Here is a 17,947-nt window from a genome sequence, read left to right as displayed (position 1 = left end):
AAAGGATCATGGTCTATGTAGTTCCCTCTGTTTTTTTTTAGCTATTGCTGCACCGTAACTCGTAATTTAAGCAAATACACTTGTAATTCGAAAAATTGTGATGGTCCATGATATTATTGTGAGAACTTTGATGATACAGTATCATGATATTTCGGTTATTGTTACATCCCTACTATTTACACCTCGTTTTGTCTGTTTTCATATTTCAGGACTATTTTCCACCTAAAGGAAATCATGTTAAAGTTAAATCATCATACACAAGTTATTTTCCATTTTATCTGTCCACTCCTGAGTAAAAGTGGTCAAATGTCAGTGTTGGGAAGGTTACTTTTAAAATGTATTCCCCTACAGATTACAGATTACATACCCCAAAATGTACTTTGTAACATAATCCATTAAATTATTTAAAGTGAGTAACGAAATCTGAATACTTTGGATTACTTGATATTGTCTGATGCTTTTTAAAACTACATGAATGTAACAACCACATCCTGAAATTCTTGTTTGTTCTCTTCAAATTGTCTGTTGAGCCCAAGTCTCCATGAACAGATAATTGTTTGCTGTAGAGAAGCAAAGACGAAGATGTTTTATCTGCTAAAAGACACAAAAAGCCCAATCTTTCCTTAACCAAATAAAAAATATTATTGATAGAGAATTGATTTCTATGAGATCACTGCTGCCTTAAATTATGTCCACCTACTGTTAGTGTCATATTCTTTAGACCTGGTTTAGTCCTGGTTTAGACCTGGTTTAGTCCTGGTTTAGTCCTGGTTTAGTCCTGGTTAGTCCTGGTTTAGTCCTGGTTTAGTCCTGGTTTAGACCTGGTTTAGTTCTACTTTAGACCTGGTTTAGTCCTGGTTTAGACCTGGTTTAGACCTGGTTTAGTCCTGGTTTAAGTCCTGGTTTAGTCCTGGTTTTAGTCCTGGTTTAGTCCTGGTTTAGACCTGGTTTAGTCCTACTTTAGACCTGGTTTAGTCCTGGTTTAGACCTGGTTTAGACCTGGTTTAGTCCTGGTTTAAGTCCTGGTTAGTCCTGGTTTTAGTCCTGGTTTAGTCCTGGTTTAGTCCTGGTTTAGACCTGGTTTAGTCCTACTTTAGACCTGGTTTAGTCCTGGTTTAAGTCCTGGTTAGTCCTGGTTTAGACCTGGTTTAGACCTGGTTTAGTCCTACTTTAGACCTGGTTTAGTCCTGGTTTAAGTCCTGGTTAGTCCTGGTTTAGTCCTGGTTTAGTCCTGGTTTAGACCTGGTTTAGTTCTACTTTAGACCTGGTTTAGTCCTGGTTTAGACCTGGTTTAGTCCTGGTTTAAGTCCTGGTTAGTCCTGGTTTTAGTCCTGGTTTAGTCCTGGTTTAGACCTGGTTTAGTCCTGGTTTAGACCTGTTTTAGACCTGTTTAGACCTGGTTTAGTCCTGGTTTAGACCTGGTTTAGACCTGGTTTAGTCCTGGTTTAGTCCTGGTTTAGTCCTGGTTTAGACCTGGTTTAGTCCTACTTTAGACCTGGTTTAAGTCCTGGTTAGTCCTGGTTTTAGTCTGGTTTAGTCCTGGTTTAGACCTGGTTTAGTCCTTTAGTTGTTTAGACCTGTTTAGACTGGTTTAGTCTGGTTTACCTGGTTTAGACCTTTTAGTCCTACTTTAGTTTTAGTCCTGGTTTAGACCTGGTTTAGACCTGGTTTAGTCCTACTTTAGACCTGGTTTAGTCCTGGTTTAGACCTGGTTTAGACCTGGTTTAAGTCCTGGTTTAAGTCCTGGTTAGTCCTGGTTTTAGTCCTGGTTTAGTCCTGGTTTAGTCCTACCTACTTTAGACCTGGTTTAGTCCTGGTTTAGACCTGATTTAGACCTAGTTTAGACCTGGTTTAGACCTGATTTAGACCTAGTTCAGTCCTGGTTTAGCCCAAAATGTGATTAACCCCCTCATTATCCCCTTTAAAAGTTGATATTACGTTTCATATTACACCACGCATTTTCCACCACCAGATGTCGCCACTACACCACTTTCCACTCCCCCCCGCCGCCGCTCTCCTCCTCTTCTTTTCCCACAATGCCTTGCAGCGTGCAGTCGGTGCTGTTTGTCCGCGTCCTGCCGTCTCTCCAACAATGCAGTTTTTAATGGACCCGTGAGCGCAACTGGCTCCGAACGCCGCGCCACCTCGGGCTCACCGGGGCTCTAACCCTGCTCCCCCTCACCCCCGGAGAATCTGCACCTCTGCTCGGTCTCGACACACCCGCCGCGCGCTCCCTGGACTCGGATTTAAGCCCCGGTGCCCCTCTCTCCCCCGGGTAAGTAGCACGTAGCGCTAACCCCCGGATCGGTGGTGCGCCAGCGGAGTAGAAGTGCGTTTTGTTGTGACCATCGTGGGCTAGCCGCGGTGCTAATTGGCCAGATGAGACGTATGGTCCCCGTCGGTCTTTATCCCGGGTACAATGGCCCCCGTTATGCGCTCGCCAGCCTCGGTACGGTGGCGTGATCGCGTTCGTTCCATGCATTTTTACGCGCAGTGGGTTGGATTGTGCACAGGACCTGGAGTAGTTGGATTTGGTGCGCCGTGCTTGTGCTTGGAGTATGCAAAGAGGCACACGTCAACATAAGCCGGTGGAGTTTGTGGAGTGCAAAAGGTGCTCATCAGTTTACGTTAAAATATATTAAAGCTTTTCACCCCCAACTACACTTTTTTTTTTTTTTTTTTTTTTTTTTGTGAAGAACATCCCGAAACAACAAGTCATTTTTTCTGGACATGCATTATTACGAACATTTTTTGGAAAGACTGCTTAAAATTGATTAAAAAAAATCACATTGACCCAAGCTTTTCATTAAAATACGAGCTTATTATATTTGTATACACACAAAAAAAAAAACGGCATTTAACTTTGGCAAATTTTCTATTCGTAAATAAGGTGTGCAAAAAAATTTAAATATCGATATATCGTGTCGTTTAATGTGATGATACAGTATCGATATCGTGGGATGCTCTATCTATATATTACCAAGACAATTTTATTTTTTTTTTTTGCGTATTTTACTAAATTATTTAGTTGCAGCGCTACAGTTTTGTGGTTAGAGGAAGGAAACTCGTTGATATTTTCACTGTTTTGATGATTAAAATGTTTGTGTTTCATATGAACTTGCGATTAACTTAATTATTATATTTGGCAAATTTTATATTCGTAAATGGGGTGTGCAGAAATATTGAAATATCGATATATCGTGTCGTTTAATGTGATGATACAGTATCGATATCGTTTACACGCAAAAAATGGTGATTAACTTAATTATTATATTTGGCAAATGTTATATTCGTAAATGGGGTGTGCAAAAATACTGAAATATCGATATATCGTGTCGTTTAATGTGATGATACAGTATCGATATCGTGGGATGCTCTGACGATATATTGCCAAGAGTTTGGGGGTTTTTTTTGGCGTATTTTACTAAATTATTTTGTGACAGCAGTAGTTTTGTGGTTAGAGGAAGGAAACTCGTTGATATTTTCACTGTTTTGATGATTAAAATGTTCGTGTTTCATATGAACTTGCGATTAACTTAATTATTATATTTAGCAAATTTTATATTCGTAAATAGCGGTGTGCATAAATGTTGAAATATCGATATATCGTGTCGTTTAATGTGATGATACAGTATCGACATCGTGGGGTGCTCTATCCATATATCGTCAAGACAGTTTTTTTTGGCATATTTTACTAAATTATTCTGTTACAGTGCTACAGTTTTGTGGTTTAGTCAGAGGATGAAAACTCGTTTATGCGACACATTTGATATTTTCACAGTTTTGGCGATTAAAATGTTTGGGTTTCATAAGAACTTTGCGCAGGAAGTGGTTTAACAAAGACTTTTAGTGTCACAGCCATGATTTAACCTTTATTTTTTATCGAACTGTATCAAATCGATTTAGCGTATCGAATCGTAAGCTCACTGTATCGAGGTATGCATCGTATCGGCAACTTCTGAATGATACCCAGTGTTTTTTTCTTATACCTCTTTGTTTTTTCCTGTTTTAGTTAAGCAATCAGATTTCTACTTATCTACTATTTCTAAAAGTGTAAACAAAAAATCCACAATCCACTATGAAGGTTGAATATCTCTGAATATCTTTGTATAGTGTAACAGTGGCACTGTTTAACTTTTCTTTTTCCATGTAAGCCTCCCCCTGGCATCCTATATGTCATGTCATGTGTTCTCTATATTGTCATATTAATAATAATTTTTAAAAAAGGGGTGCAAAAGGCGCAATAAGCACTTATAAAGCTGCTAGAGTTTTGCATTTAAATCGCGCATATTACGTTGTTTTCTGATCTATGTTATAATGTCTCATCGTAAACGTACCCGGAGTTGATTTGTTTAATTCGTTCATGTTTAACGCACAAACCCTGCAGATTTAGGAGTTTTTCTCTCAAACTGAAAACACTGTTCCACCTGGTGATGTCATGTGGTAGTACAGGAAGCTCCATTGTGTTTTTAAACTCCTTACACCTTCACTAGAGCCATTTGGATAATTTCGTCCGTGGAATTGCCGATCTCTACTGAACTAAATGTAAAAGGTCGCAGCTGTCTTTTTTACTACGTATTTAGTAGGGTCATGCAAAAATATCGATATATCGTATTGTTTAATGTGATGATACAGTATCGATATCAGGTGCTGCTGTATCGATATATCGCCAAGAGTATTTTTTGGTTTATTTTACTAAATTATTTTGTTACAGCGCTACAGTTTTGTTGCTTTTTTAGGGCGGGAAAACTCATTTATGCAACACATTTGACATTTTCACTGTTTTGACGATTAAAATGTTTGTGTTTTATATGAACTTTATGCAAGAAGTGGTTTAACAAAGACTTTTAGTATCACAGCCATGATTTAGTGTTCATTTGTTATTGAACTGTATCGAATCGATTTGAAATATATCGTATCAAATGTATCGAGATATGTATCGTATCGTGGCCTATGTATCGAGGTATGTATCGTATCGACAACTTCTTAATGATACCCAGCCCTAGTATTTAGAATTTTTTATGACCATTTATATTTTTTACTCTTTGTTATTATATTATATTGTGATGTGTGAGCTTCTGTGTCCAAATAATTTCCTTGTGGATCAATAAAGTTTGTCTAAATCTAACTAAAAAACTAAAAAATCTAACTAAAAAACTACCGCTTCATGACATCACGAGGTGGAACCGAGAATTTTGAGCTTTGGAAGACAGAGTAATAATGGTGTTTTATGTTAAAGGTTGTATGGAGGATTTTTTTTTTGTTTCAGATTGTCATTAAAAGTTTAAAATACCATTACAGAGACGCAGCAGCCTTGTAATTATGATGACCGAAAAAAAAAAAAAAGAATGAAAATCTATCAACTGTGGACGTAGTGAGGCCAGATAAACATCAATAGAAAACGAGGCTCCCTCTTTATCTATTGGCTGTCAGGTTGTCAATCAAACTCCCTACATTTTTTGTGCAACTGACTCGCCGGCGCTCGGGGATGACGTGGTTTATGCAGCGGTTCTTGGAGGCTTTTTCAAACTGTAGCTTCCTTGCAATTCGCACAAAGTTTGTTGCGATGGCGGACGAGAATCCACAACAAGTTCGCCGCAAACGAAAGTCCGAAGGGTCTAAAAACTGACGCGTCGGTCGCTGAATTATTTCTAGGCAGGTCACTTCAACTGTAATTCTGAACACGCACTGGATGTAAACAAACGTGATTTGTAGAGTAAAGAGGCGGGAGGAGGAGGTGTTTCTGCTGAGGAGCTGTGGAGGAGGAAGGTGGTGTCACACATGCACGACATTTGAAAAAGAACTGTCGCTGTATTTCACGTCCCTTAAAAAAAATCCTCTATACAACCTTTAAGTATATGTGGAAAATATGTGTGTAAAATCAGTCGTCCAGATAGAATCTACGGCGAAGGAGAAATTCAATTTGTCAACTGGACAAATGTTTATTTAGCTCATCTAAGCTGCTTCTTCAGTTCCGGGAGAAGAACTGAAGAAGCAGCTTGGATTCGCTGTGAAATGTTTTTGACCTAAATAAACGTTTGTCGAGTTGACGAATTGGATTTCTGCTTCGTCATAAATAGAGAAAAATTCAGTTTACGTCGTCGTTTGTTGAGCTTGTGCAATCAAACTGTTGTAGACCTTGTTAAAGATTAGAGGATTATGTAACTTTTCTATCTGCTTATCACCATGAAGTTTCGTCATTGCTTCGCCTAAAATGCTGCACAGTATGACATTGAACAAATCGATCACCAAGGTAATAAACGGGCAAAGTTACAGGTCAGATCCGGGGAGAGGCGACCCCACGCAGAGTAAGAATGTCGGCGTTACAAGACTTCTTTAATCGAATGAGCGAGTCAGAAAAGTTTAATGTCATAATATGGAACATCAGGACACAAATAAGCAGCGAAAATGAGAAAAGTTACATAATACGACTTTTAAATTGGTAAGATATTTTGTTAATCAATGCTTAAAAGGCCTATATTATGCTGTTTTCTGATCTGTTATAATGTTTCTTCGTCACAATCAGACCTAGACTTGTGTTTTGTTTCATTCGCACATGTTTAACCCACAAACTTTGCGTATTTTCTGAGTTTTTCTCTCAAACTGAAAACACTCTGCTCCTCTTTGTGAAGCGCTCCACTGTGTTTTTAAACTCCACACACCTACACGAGAATCATTTGGATCATTTCAGACCTGGAGTTGCCAATCTCTTCCAGATCAGTTCCATCTGATGTGAGTGATTGCGCTCACACTTGTGCAGGTTTTGACAAAGAACAATTATGCAAACAAAAAATTGGCAAACTAATGTGGCAAAGACTAAAAGAAAAGATAAACTGTTACTGAGTTAGTGCTTGTAAACACCTATCCAAATTAGGGATGCACCAAACAAGCTTTTTCAGAACAGATACAGATTTCGATACTGGCTTCTGCTGATACTTGTATTACAAAAAATGATTCTTGTGAGATTTAAGACATGTTATAAAACCGTTACCTCATCAAAAACAGACCTGGAGTAGTTTTGTTTCAGTCACATGTTTGAGTAATCATTAGGGATGTAACAATAACCAAAATATCATGATACTGTATCGTCAAAGTTCTTACAATAATATCGTGGACCATCACAATATATCGAATTACAAGTCTCTTTGCTTAAATTAAGAGTTATGGTGCAGCAACAGCTAAAAAAAAAAAACAGAGGGAACTACATAGACCATGATCCTTTGCTCCATTTCAGTGCAAACTACATGAAGAAATGTTTTTTTGTTTGTTTTTTTTACTTTTTATTTATTCAGTTTTTCAAGTTTTGAGAAACAAACAAAAAAACACAACCTGGGGCACTGTTCCATTGTTATAAGGATATAGAAAACAAGTCTCTTTATGTTTATATTTCAACCATTTTGTCCAGTGTTTAATGAAGAAATGTCCTTTGAGATGTAGAAAAAAAGTCAGTCGTTCCATGGAATATATTTCTTCTGTAATATAATGTCTAGCCACTGGTTCATGTTATTGCTTTTTTTGATGCCAAAGTCAGAATCTTAAGAAGGTTTCTGTCCACTATTTTGATCGGCTCTCCAGACAGAAGGCCAGACAAAAATATCTTTGGGTCCTTGGGGACGACATAAGTCAAGATCGTATCTGTTTTTTCAAGCACATTGTCCCTGAATGATTTTAATTTTGTACATGTCCAAAAAATATGAGAGTGATTGGCGTCTGAGTGGCCACACTGTCTCCAACAATGAGAATCTAACCCTAGTTCTAAGCACTTTTAAATCTTGTTAAGTCTTGTCAACGCATTTTCCAATCCAACCCAACTTTATTTGTACAGTCTAACACATTTTATAAACAAGACTGTTTCCAAAGTGCTTCACATAGCAATGTAAAACAACATTTACTTAAAAAAAATAAATAAATAAATCAGCAGAATTATGTTACAACCATGAGGAAACTAATAGAATCAATAAATAAAATAATAATAATAAAATCAATGAACAAAAATAAATAAACATAAATAAACAAAAACAAATAAATAAATAAATGTAAACATAAATAAACAAATAAAAACATAAATAAATAAATGTAAACATAAATAAATAAACAAAAAGATAAATAAATAAATAAAAAACAAACAAATAAATAAATGTAAACATAAACAAATAAATAAATTTAAACATAAATAAATAAATAAATACATTTTAAGAGGAAAAGGTAACATATTCACAATTTTGTTCTCCTCCAAATAATATCACAATAAATATCTTACCGTGAAAATATCGTACCGAGAGATTTGTTTATCGTTACATCCCTAGTAATCCTGCATTATTAGTCTGTCTACATCTACAAAGCTCAAAACGCTCTGTTCCACCTTGTGATGTCATGAAGTGATCGTTTTCAAGTTACCTTCTGCCTTTTTCCTTTCGTAGACAGTGGAAATTCCCGAGCTGAAATCATCCAAATTGTCCTCTACAGCATGTTTTTCGGAATCGGCTTTAACCAAAATCAGATTTAGTTATTGGATTATCTGAATATTCTAGTCCTTGGATTATTTCTGACGATTTAATTACACGCGGTCTACTTGGAATTGCACCTGGAACCTTTTTGTCGTAGATTTGCCCTTTATTTAACTAAACAAAACAACAGTAAACAATAAAAAATCCCTAATTTTGTAACCATTTGTGCAGCGAGCCGTTAAATGTGTCATCTGTTTGTGGTTTGCGTCAGCAGCGTGTGCAGCGTCAGTGGTCTCGCCTATGGGCCCTGCGCTTATTATTCGGATTACATAACTTTAAGTGCACACTGACTGGACCCCCCACTGTACAACAAGATCAAACGTCAGGACCGTTGTCATAGCGATTAACAATATAACAACAAACTAAATACGAATGGGAAAAGATCCTCAAAGTGTCACAGGTAACAGGAAGTTTAATTGTGTCTGTTGTTCTGTTTTAGGTTTGTCAGAAGTATCGGAAATCAGATCCTAACATCAGTCTCTTGCTCTTTTTTTGCCACTTATTTAGAATTTATTATTGACATTTATATTTTATTATATTTATTGTGATGTGTGAGCTATTGTCCAAATAATATCCCTTGTGGATCAATTAAGTTTGTCTAAATCTAAGTCTAATTGTTACTAAAAATATTATTGAAACTAGTACTCATTTGAGAACATGGATACTAAAAAAGTCACATTACCATTACAGAAATGAACCTTTCCTGAATAAGTGTAGAACGATCTTGACCTGAACCTACCTGGACGACTGAGGGATTATACAGGTATAAAAGCACATCGAAATAGAAAAGAATGTATAGTATTTTTCGGACTATAAGTCGCTCCGGAGTATAAGTCGCACCAGCCAAAAAATGTGTAATGAAAAAGATAAAAACGTATATAAGTTGCACTTTTTTGGGGTAATTTATTTTTTAAAATCTGAGATCAGGAAGGCAAGTTCTAGTAATAACAATAGAACAGAGAACAACAGGCTGTTAACATCACATATGAACAGTTCTTCAGATAATTATAACATAAACAACAGAACAGAACAAGTTTACCAAACTCTCCATCTCACTCCAAATCACTAAATCCATTCAATTCTTCATCGTCGGTGTCACTTCTGAGCAACTCCACGACCTCCGGAGGTAAACAGAGCGCCGCTTCCTCTTCTGTGTCGCTGTCGTCAGACTCAGCATCAGTTCCAGTTAAAATTATTCCGGCCTTTTTGAATCTCGACAGGATGGTTTCGGTGTCACTGAAGTCCAGGCTTTGTCGATCCATCCAGTGACTTCCGGGAAAGTTGCATGTTGCACCCTCCCGGTGGCACAAGTTTCTCGCTCACTCCAAACTTTTTTCTGCTGCTCGATTACAGTTTTCGGATGAATATCTCACTACTTGCAGCAGGACACATGGGCAGTAGAGCCAAGTGACAGTGGTACAGGAGTAATAGGAGCAGCAGATACTGACACACAAGACTAGAGCCTGTCACGGCTTCAGGGTGAAAATTTTCATATATAAGTCGCACCGGAGTATAAGTCGCAGGAAACACCCAAACCAGAAAACAAGTGCGACTTATAGTCTGAAAAATACGGTACTATGATTTAATGTTAAAAATCTAATTCAATCATGTGAAGAAAGATTGTTTTTAATTATGGCATCTGTAACTGAATCTGAAACTGTATCATTGTTTTCTTGTCCTTGCGTGAGAAACTGTAGCACTTTTAGTTTCACTTTCTTTTGAAACAATATGTCAACCTTTTCCAATTTCCCACCGAAAGGAAATCATGCATACATGGTAATAAAAATTAATTAAAAAAAGCCAGGATTTAATGTTGAAAATCACATTTAATTGTCTAGATAAAGAGTGTTTTTAATTATGGTTGTGGTATGCCCACCTTTTCCAATTTACAGAATGATTGATTTGGACATGTCATTTTTGCATGAGGACTATTTCCCACCAAAGGAAGTAATATAAAAGAAAGTACTATGATTTAATGTTGAAAATCACATTCTATTGTCTAAAGAAAGTGCGGTTTTCATTGTGATTGTCGTATCGGAAGCTGTACGGGATCCTTATTATCCTTAGTATTGAAATCAAGTTTGACAACATTACACTAGACAATCTGCCATTGCTGTAGTATTAACTGTATGTGCTCTGTCTGAATACTAGTGATTGTGTAGTAGGCCTAGTCCCCGTGCATGTCCCATTCAAGTCCACAGTACAAGGCTTAGCATGTTTGTGGGAACAGGAGGTGAACGCCCCAGGGCAGGTCTGTAAAACACTTCACTCTGTAATCCTGTAAATGATCATACTGTAAATCCTGCCACTGAACTAGAACTGCAACTCACTACTGACGAAAAACTGCCTGTTTCTATGGATATTTCTGCCTGGAATGTTCCACAGTGTGACATTAAACAGCTCTACCTTACGTTTATTCAGTTGCACGTGGTTTTAAAGCTCAGAAATACCTAGAAAAGCTGACATTCTGACTGTGATTGGGGACGCTTCTCCACAGATCTGACCTTTAATTTGTTGGGATGGGCTGTAGGGATCTTTCAGTAATGTGATTGCTGCAATTTTATTCTATTTAATATATTGAATGGCAACTTTCAGCAATGTCTCATGTGATTCGACAGTGAAACGGCAAATTCTAGTTATATTATTGTTAGTTTTTTTTAGTGAAGCGTACCTCTATAATGATTTGACTGGACTGAGACATGTGTTACGTGCCTGCCTCTCTCTCTCTCTCTGCAGCTGTGCACGTGTCGGAGCGGTGAACCAGGTGTTGGTGTTGTTAGTGCTTCTCAGTGACTCATGGCTCTCTCTTCTGCGCTGTGCGACTTCAGGTCAATCATGCCCAAACAGACCACTTATGACACACTGTAAGACACTCTGTATAACCACTGTTTCTGTCCTGAAATAATTCCACAGCCACAGTGGGTAATCGCTAATTTTGTGCCTTTTTAATATGACCTGACTGTAAAATATATCCAACAAACCTGGACTGTTTAATCTATCTGAACATATTCATTGTCCAGGGCACATCTGAAGCATTTTGAAGACAAATCTATAATAAACACTGTATATATTTAATTTTGTTATTTACTCTGTTAGGGTGATTTCTTGTGGTTTATTGTGAGTTTTGTGGTTTATAATAGTGAAATGCCCCAATACAAACTGATATAATGCAAAGAGATAGGAGAAACTGCACAGGGCACATTTATTCAGCGTTCTCTCTCACTGGTTCTGCATTTAAAGTGATCAAATATATTTAGAGATGAAGTTTTTTCGAGCGTTTTGTCTTCTTATTGTCAGGAGAAATGATCTTGTGCACAAGGAAGCACGTTTAGTGAGTTTATCTGATGTTAAATGGCATTTGACGAGAGCTGAAGGAAGGCCAGCCTCTCGCGCTCTGTCCTTGTCTTTGCGGGGGGGGTGTGTGTGGGGGCGTGTGGGGGCGTGTTTCTGTGCGGGGGGGCGTGTGGTTGAGGGGGCGTGTCTCTGTTCGGGGGCGTGTCTCTGTTCGGGGGCGTGTCTCTGTTCGGGGCGTGTCTCTGTGTCTCTGGGGCGTGTCTCTGTTCGGGGGCGTCTGTCTCTGTGAGGGGGCGTGTCTCTGTGCGGGGCGTGTCTCTGTTCGGGGGCGTGTCTCTGTGAGGGGGCGTGTCTCTGTGAGGGGGCGTGTCTCTGTGAGGGGGCGTGTCTCTGAGGGGGCGTGTCTCTGCGAGGGGGCGTGTCTTGCGAGGGGCGTGTCTCTGCGAGGGGGCGTGTCTCTGAGGGGGGCGTGTCTCTGAGGGGGGCGTGTCTCTGCGAGGGGGGCGTGTCTCTGCGAGGGGGGCGTGTCTGAGGGGGCGTGTCTCTGCGAGGGGGCGTGTCTCGTGAGGGGGCGTGTCTGTGAGGGGCGTGTCTGTGAGGGGGCGTGTCTCTGCGAGGGGGCGTGTCTCTGAGGGGGCGTGTCTCTGCGATGGGGCGAGTCTCTGCGATGGGGCGAGTCTCGGCGAGGGGCGTGTCTCGGTGAGGGGGCGTGTCTTGGTGAGGAGGCGTATCTTCATGTCTCTGACGGATTGTATTTCTGACGGGGCGCTTCTCTGCGACGGGGGCGTGTCTCTGCGAGGGGGGCGTGTCTCTGCGTGGGGGTGTGTCCATAGAACTATAATAAAATCTGGAAGGTGAACCTAAGTTGGCGTCATGTTGTTTTCAGTGGCCTGTGCTTATTGGTGCATGAGACCAAAAATCATTTTCTCATTTGCATTTACTTCCCCAGTAGGGGCGAGCTCCTCCCACCTGTGTGACATCTGTAACATGCACGGCGTGGAGCGTTTTGACCAATCAGAGCAAGAGCTGCTAGAGCACAGAGTGGGGCTAGGCCAAGTTTTACAAAGATCACTTTTAGACGCTTTGAGTAATTCAAAATTTTTAAAAGTTTATGTTGTGAAAATAGAAAAGAAACTCTACTAAATCCGACTTTTGTCAAAGTTGCCGATGCCCTGTCAGCTGAACACGGGTAGTTTGAATTCCCAAAAAAATGCTTCTGTGGGAGAGTTTTTTCTGGAGCTGCTGCACCGATGGAGCTGCCACTAGTCGGTCTCGAGTCGGGGCAGAGGGGGAACAACGCCTTCTCCAGTTTTTATATTCTTACGGTGTGTCTCTGCGAGGGGACGTGTCTCTGCACTGAGGCGTATTTGTGTTCATTATCAAGGTTATTAGGATCGGCATGACCAGGAGGTTGGCATGACATCGTACTCGCTGGTATTCAGTGACTCAGTTAAATTTTACACACAGACCAAACAGAGCCTTTATTGGAAGTGGCCTGTGATCCTCATCAAAGCACAGCACAGAGGGCACTTATGTTTGTCACCTCTTGTCCAGCCGCTCTATTCACGAAGCTTTGAACAAGTAAAACGAGTGAATTTCCCCGGCTCATTTGTCCTGATGAATCCGTGGGTCTAATCAAAGTTTAGTTGTGTGTAAGTGCAGTTTTCGTTTTGGTCAACTAAGACTCCATCAGTCGGCTAATCAACTAAACCGCTAAAGGCGTTAATTGTATGTAAACTGCCGAGCGAAGTCCTTCTATGGGACAGGAAATCCAGCAGTACCTCCGTCACACTCCAGAGGAAACCGTGGCATGAGCGAAATGTGCAGCTGCTAAATGGACACCCAGGAGGAGACACACACATGGACACGCCTGGTCCCACTCTGGCACTGAGCCAACAGACACTATAGCACATAAGTCACATTTGTATTTCTCTCTGTTTTGGATGTTCAGCGTGATTCCGTTCTGTTCCGATTCCGGTCATGTTATTGCTTTGCCTGGAATTTTGCACATTATGGCATTTAGTTTTATTTATGGTATTAATCTATATTTTTATTGCTACTAAAGGCCCCATTTCATGACATTTTATCTGTGTTATAATGTTTCCTCATTATAAACAGATCTAGAGTTGCTTTTGTTTCATTCACACATGTTTTACACACAAGCCCTGCATATTTAGGTTGTATTTAGTTCTTCTCTCAAATAGAAAACACTCCGTTCCACATGATAATACAGAAAGTGCTCCATTGTGTTTTTAAGCTCCATACACCTTCACTAGACTCATTTGGATCATTTCAGCCATGAAATTGCCACCCTGCTCTAAACAAAAGGTGAAAGGAGCTGTTAACTTGAAAACCACTGCTAGATGACATCACAAGTTGGAACAGAGCATTTTGAGCTTTGGAGATGTAAACAGACTAATAATAAAGATTTACCGTATTTTTCAGACTATAAGTTGCTCCAGAGTATAAGTCGCACTAGCCAAAAAATGCGTAAAGAAGAAGAAAAAAACATTTATAAGTCGCTTTTTTTTTTTTTTTTTGGAAAATGTATTTTGTAAAATCAGAGACCAGGAACTGACATTTCATCTTGAAAGTCAAGTTCTAGTAAAAACAATAGAAGAGAGAACAACAGACTGTTAACGTCACATATGAACAGTATTTCAGATAAACTATAACATAAACAACAGAACAGAACAAGTTTACCAAACTCTCCATCTCACTCCAAATCACTAAATCCATTCAATTCTTCATTCTCGGTGCAACTCCGTGACCTCCGGAGGTAAACAGAGCGCCGCTTCCTCTCCTGTGTAGCTGTCGTCAGACTCGGCATTAGTTCCAGTTAGAATTATTCTAGACTTTCTGAATTGGTTGTCACTGAACTCAGTTTAATTTTCAGTGGTACAGAAGTAATGGTGCGATCGACTGACATGATACAGACAGGACAGAGGCTCTTTCTGCATTAGACATGTGCAGTAGAGCCAAGTGACAGTGGTACAGGAGGAACAGGAGCAGCACATACTGACACACAAGACTAGAAGAATGCCCTCTCATGACTATCATTGTGAAAATTTTAATATATAAGTCGCACCTGAGTGTAAGTCGTAGGAAACACCCAAACCATGAAAAAAAGTGTGACTAATAGTCCAAAAAATACAATACTCAAACATGTGAATGAAAAAAACATAACTCCAGGTCTGTTTTTGAGTAGGTAACAGCATTTTAACATGTCTTAAAGCTCACAAGAGTCAATTTGACGTATTATAGAACCTTTAAGTATACCTGGGTTACTTTGTCTCAAGTGAACCAGCTTGATTGCTATATTATTGTTTTAAGTTTCATCTTTGCGACGGAATACAGTCAACCAAGACGTACTTAGATGGTCAGTTGGAATGCTGTTGGCGCGACTGTCTCTCTCCGTCACTCCGTTCGTACTCTAGCCACTATAAAATCAATACGAGCCCCTCTGACAATGGGGTGTGGACATGTTAGATAAACTTCTCTTCTGTAGTGTGCAGGGACCGATCAATGGCCCCAAAGCTCCACTCGTCCTTCCACATGTTGACAAAGTGAACGGACACAACCAATTGGGCGGAGGTGCTGACATTGTCCAGGTGGGATGTCATTAATTGTGTAGTTTAGTGCATTAACTCGTCTGTGCCAGGGTCTAATCAGGCTGGCGCTTTTCCCACAATCCATCAGTGTCTGGAGGGCAGGCCCAGCGGCGTCTCGGGGCCCCGGCTCGTCGCAGGTGGTGAGGGGAGGGTGAGGAAGAGAGTCCAAGGGATAGACTGCTATAGAGAGATAACAATAAGATAATGGAAGACTTGGGTTTTGGCTGATGGATTTTTATTTTTTCACATTTGCAATAGTTTCAGAATGCTTCAAATTAATTGCTCTGAACCTTTTTAATTATTTAAATTGAAAACGTATAAACATTTTTGGCAAAGTGGGTATTTTACTTCTATGGGGTATTAACTACTATAACATAACATTATAGTAACTTTATTTATCATATCTCATTTAAAAACATTACATTTAGATCGCCATGTTACCGTTTATTGTGTTGAAACTGCTACATTTGCATAAAACAATGTATTATTACAAGTTTTATAAGTTTCCTCTATACACTATACTACTGTTTAGGATTTGCTACGAAATATTACTGTAGTACCGTATTTTTTGGACTATAAGGCGCACTTAAAATCCTACAAAAATTGACAGTGCACCTTATAATCTGGTGCACCTTTTGTATTAATTCTGGTTGTGCTTACTGACCTCGAACCGATTTAATGTGATTCACGGCACTCAAAAATCTGTCAATGTTTTAGTACAACTTTGGTAAACTACGAAGCCGCACCGCTTGATGGATTGTCGGAGCTTTACGGCTACTCTAGTTAGGAGTTGAGGGCGGGGTTAGGAGTTGAGGGCGGGGTTAGGAGTTGAGGGCGGCGTTGAGGGCGGTTAGGAGTTGAGGAGGGAGTTGAGGGCGGGGTTTAGGAGTTGAGGGAGGGTTGAGGGCGGGGTTAGGAGTTGAGGGCGGGAGTTGAGGGCGGGTTAGGAGTTGAGGGCGGAGTTGAGGGCGGAGTTAGGAGTTGGAGGGCGGAGTTAGGAGTTGGAGGGCGGAGTTTAGGAGTGGAGGGCGGAGTTAGGAGTTGAGGGCGAGGGTTAGGAGTTGAGGGCGGAGTTAGGAGGGAGAGGGAGGGCGGAGTTGAGGCGGAGTTAGGAGGGAGGGCGGAGTTAGGAGTGAGGGCGGAGTTAGGAGTGGAGGGCGGAGTTAGGAGTTGAGGGCGGAGTGGAGGGCGGAGTTAGGAGTGAGAGGGCGGAGTTAGGAGTTGAGGGCGGAGTTAGGAGTTGAGGGCGGAGTTAGGAGTTGAGGGCGGAGTTAGGAGTTGAGGGCGGAGTTAGGAGTTGAGGGCGGAGTTGAGGGCGGAGTTGTCGCAGAAAGAACACATCTATTCCACTGAGTCATGTCCTTCAGTCGGACAGAAGTTGACCGCATCAGTGCACAAGGAGCGAACTGTTTTTTTTTTCAGTGCTTATAGTGCTTACAAATGAGTCATGTGGTTTTAAGTTTAATTTCTGTAAAACATAAACAAATGTGCACAAAGCTGCATTAAACACATTTTTACTCAATGTATATTTTCTGTCCTCCTTGTAGAAAATAAACAAAATCATACTTAAATTCTCCACCCACGTTCACAATACACAATACACATTCACCAAGACAGGGAGGCAACGCCGGGGGAATTACACCATGATCTGCCGATGGATCATGGACACCTGTGCTAAAGATCAGTCTCAAGTGTCGTCCCTTTGTTCCGCTTAATGCGCCTTATAATCCAGTGCACATTATGTATGAAAATAGACGAGAGAATTCAACATTATTGATATTGCTCCTTCTAGTCTGAAAAATACAGTAAATATAGATGATAAATGACAATACAAAAACCAAACCATAAAGCAGAATTATCCCCCAAAATATGTTCCAAATGTGCAATACAAACTGTTGTAAGTAAATGAAAGAATTGGCTGCTAATTTTAAATATCTTTTCAGTGTTGCTATATTTGTTTCTATGATGCTGCAGCTGGAATTTCCTTCAGGATGAATTGAGCATCTGTCTATCTAAAAATAACCGAAATGTTCTCACTAGTGCAAAGAAAAAGTCTCCACAAGAAATACTGACCCCCAAAAAGTATTATTTCAGCTTTAATATATTGAACAGTAAGTCAATATAGTATTTTACGTAGGGGTGTGAATTACCTTGAGACTGACGATACGATACATATCACAATGTTCATGTCACTATTCAATATATCCCGATACTAAAACATAGTGCGATAAATTGCAATATATCAATAATTACCTTTATTAATACAGTCAACTACACCTTCACGAGAAGACAGTTGTATGAAATATAATTTATAAAAATGTTTAAATCATCAGAACAGTGAATGTAAATAATAGTGGTGTAACGATATCCAAGTCTCATGATACGATATCGTCACGGTATGAACCTCACGGTACGATATTTATTGCAATATTGCGGGAAAGCTCGTGAAATGGTGGGGAGGCTCACGATTAGAGATGTAACAATATCTAAATCTCTCAGTACGATATTTTCACAATATACATCTCACGGTACGAT

General features: G+C 39.9%; 1 protein-coding gene across 2 annotated transcripts in view; it reads left to right on the top strand.

Moving 5' to 3' along the window:
- Positions 1-2,065: 2,065 nt before the first annotated feature.
- Positions 2,066-17,947, top strand: part of extl3 (exostosin-like glycosyltransferase 3) — a 121,913-nt gene continuing 106,031 nt past the window's right edge. For both annotated transcript variants that reach the window (XM_055149571.1, XM_055149570.1), the window contains exon 1: positions 2,066-2,275. The gene's annotated coding sequence lies outside the window, so the exon portion shown is untranslated. The remainder of the gene's footprint in view (positions 2,276-17,947) is intronic.

Source organism: Boleophthalmus pectinirostris, unplaced genomic scaffold, assembly GCF_026225935.1.
Source record: "Boleophthalmus pectinirostris isolate CB_2022bp ecotype Guang Dong unplaced genomic scaffold, ASM2622593v1 HiC_scaffold_13, whole genome shotgun sequence".
Taxonomy (NCBI): domain Eukaryota; kingdom Metazoa; phylum Chordata; class Actinopteri; order Gobiiformes; family Gobiidae; genus Boleophthalmus; species Boleophthalmus pectinirostris.
The sequence above is the reverse complement of the archived record's forward strand: the minus strand, read 5'-3'. Positions and strand labels throughout refer to the sequence as shown.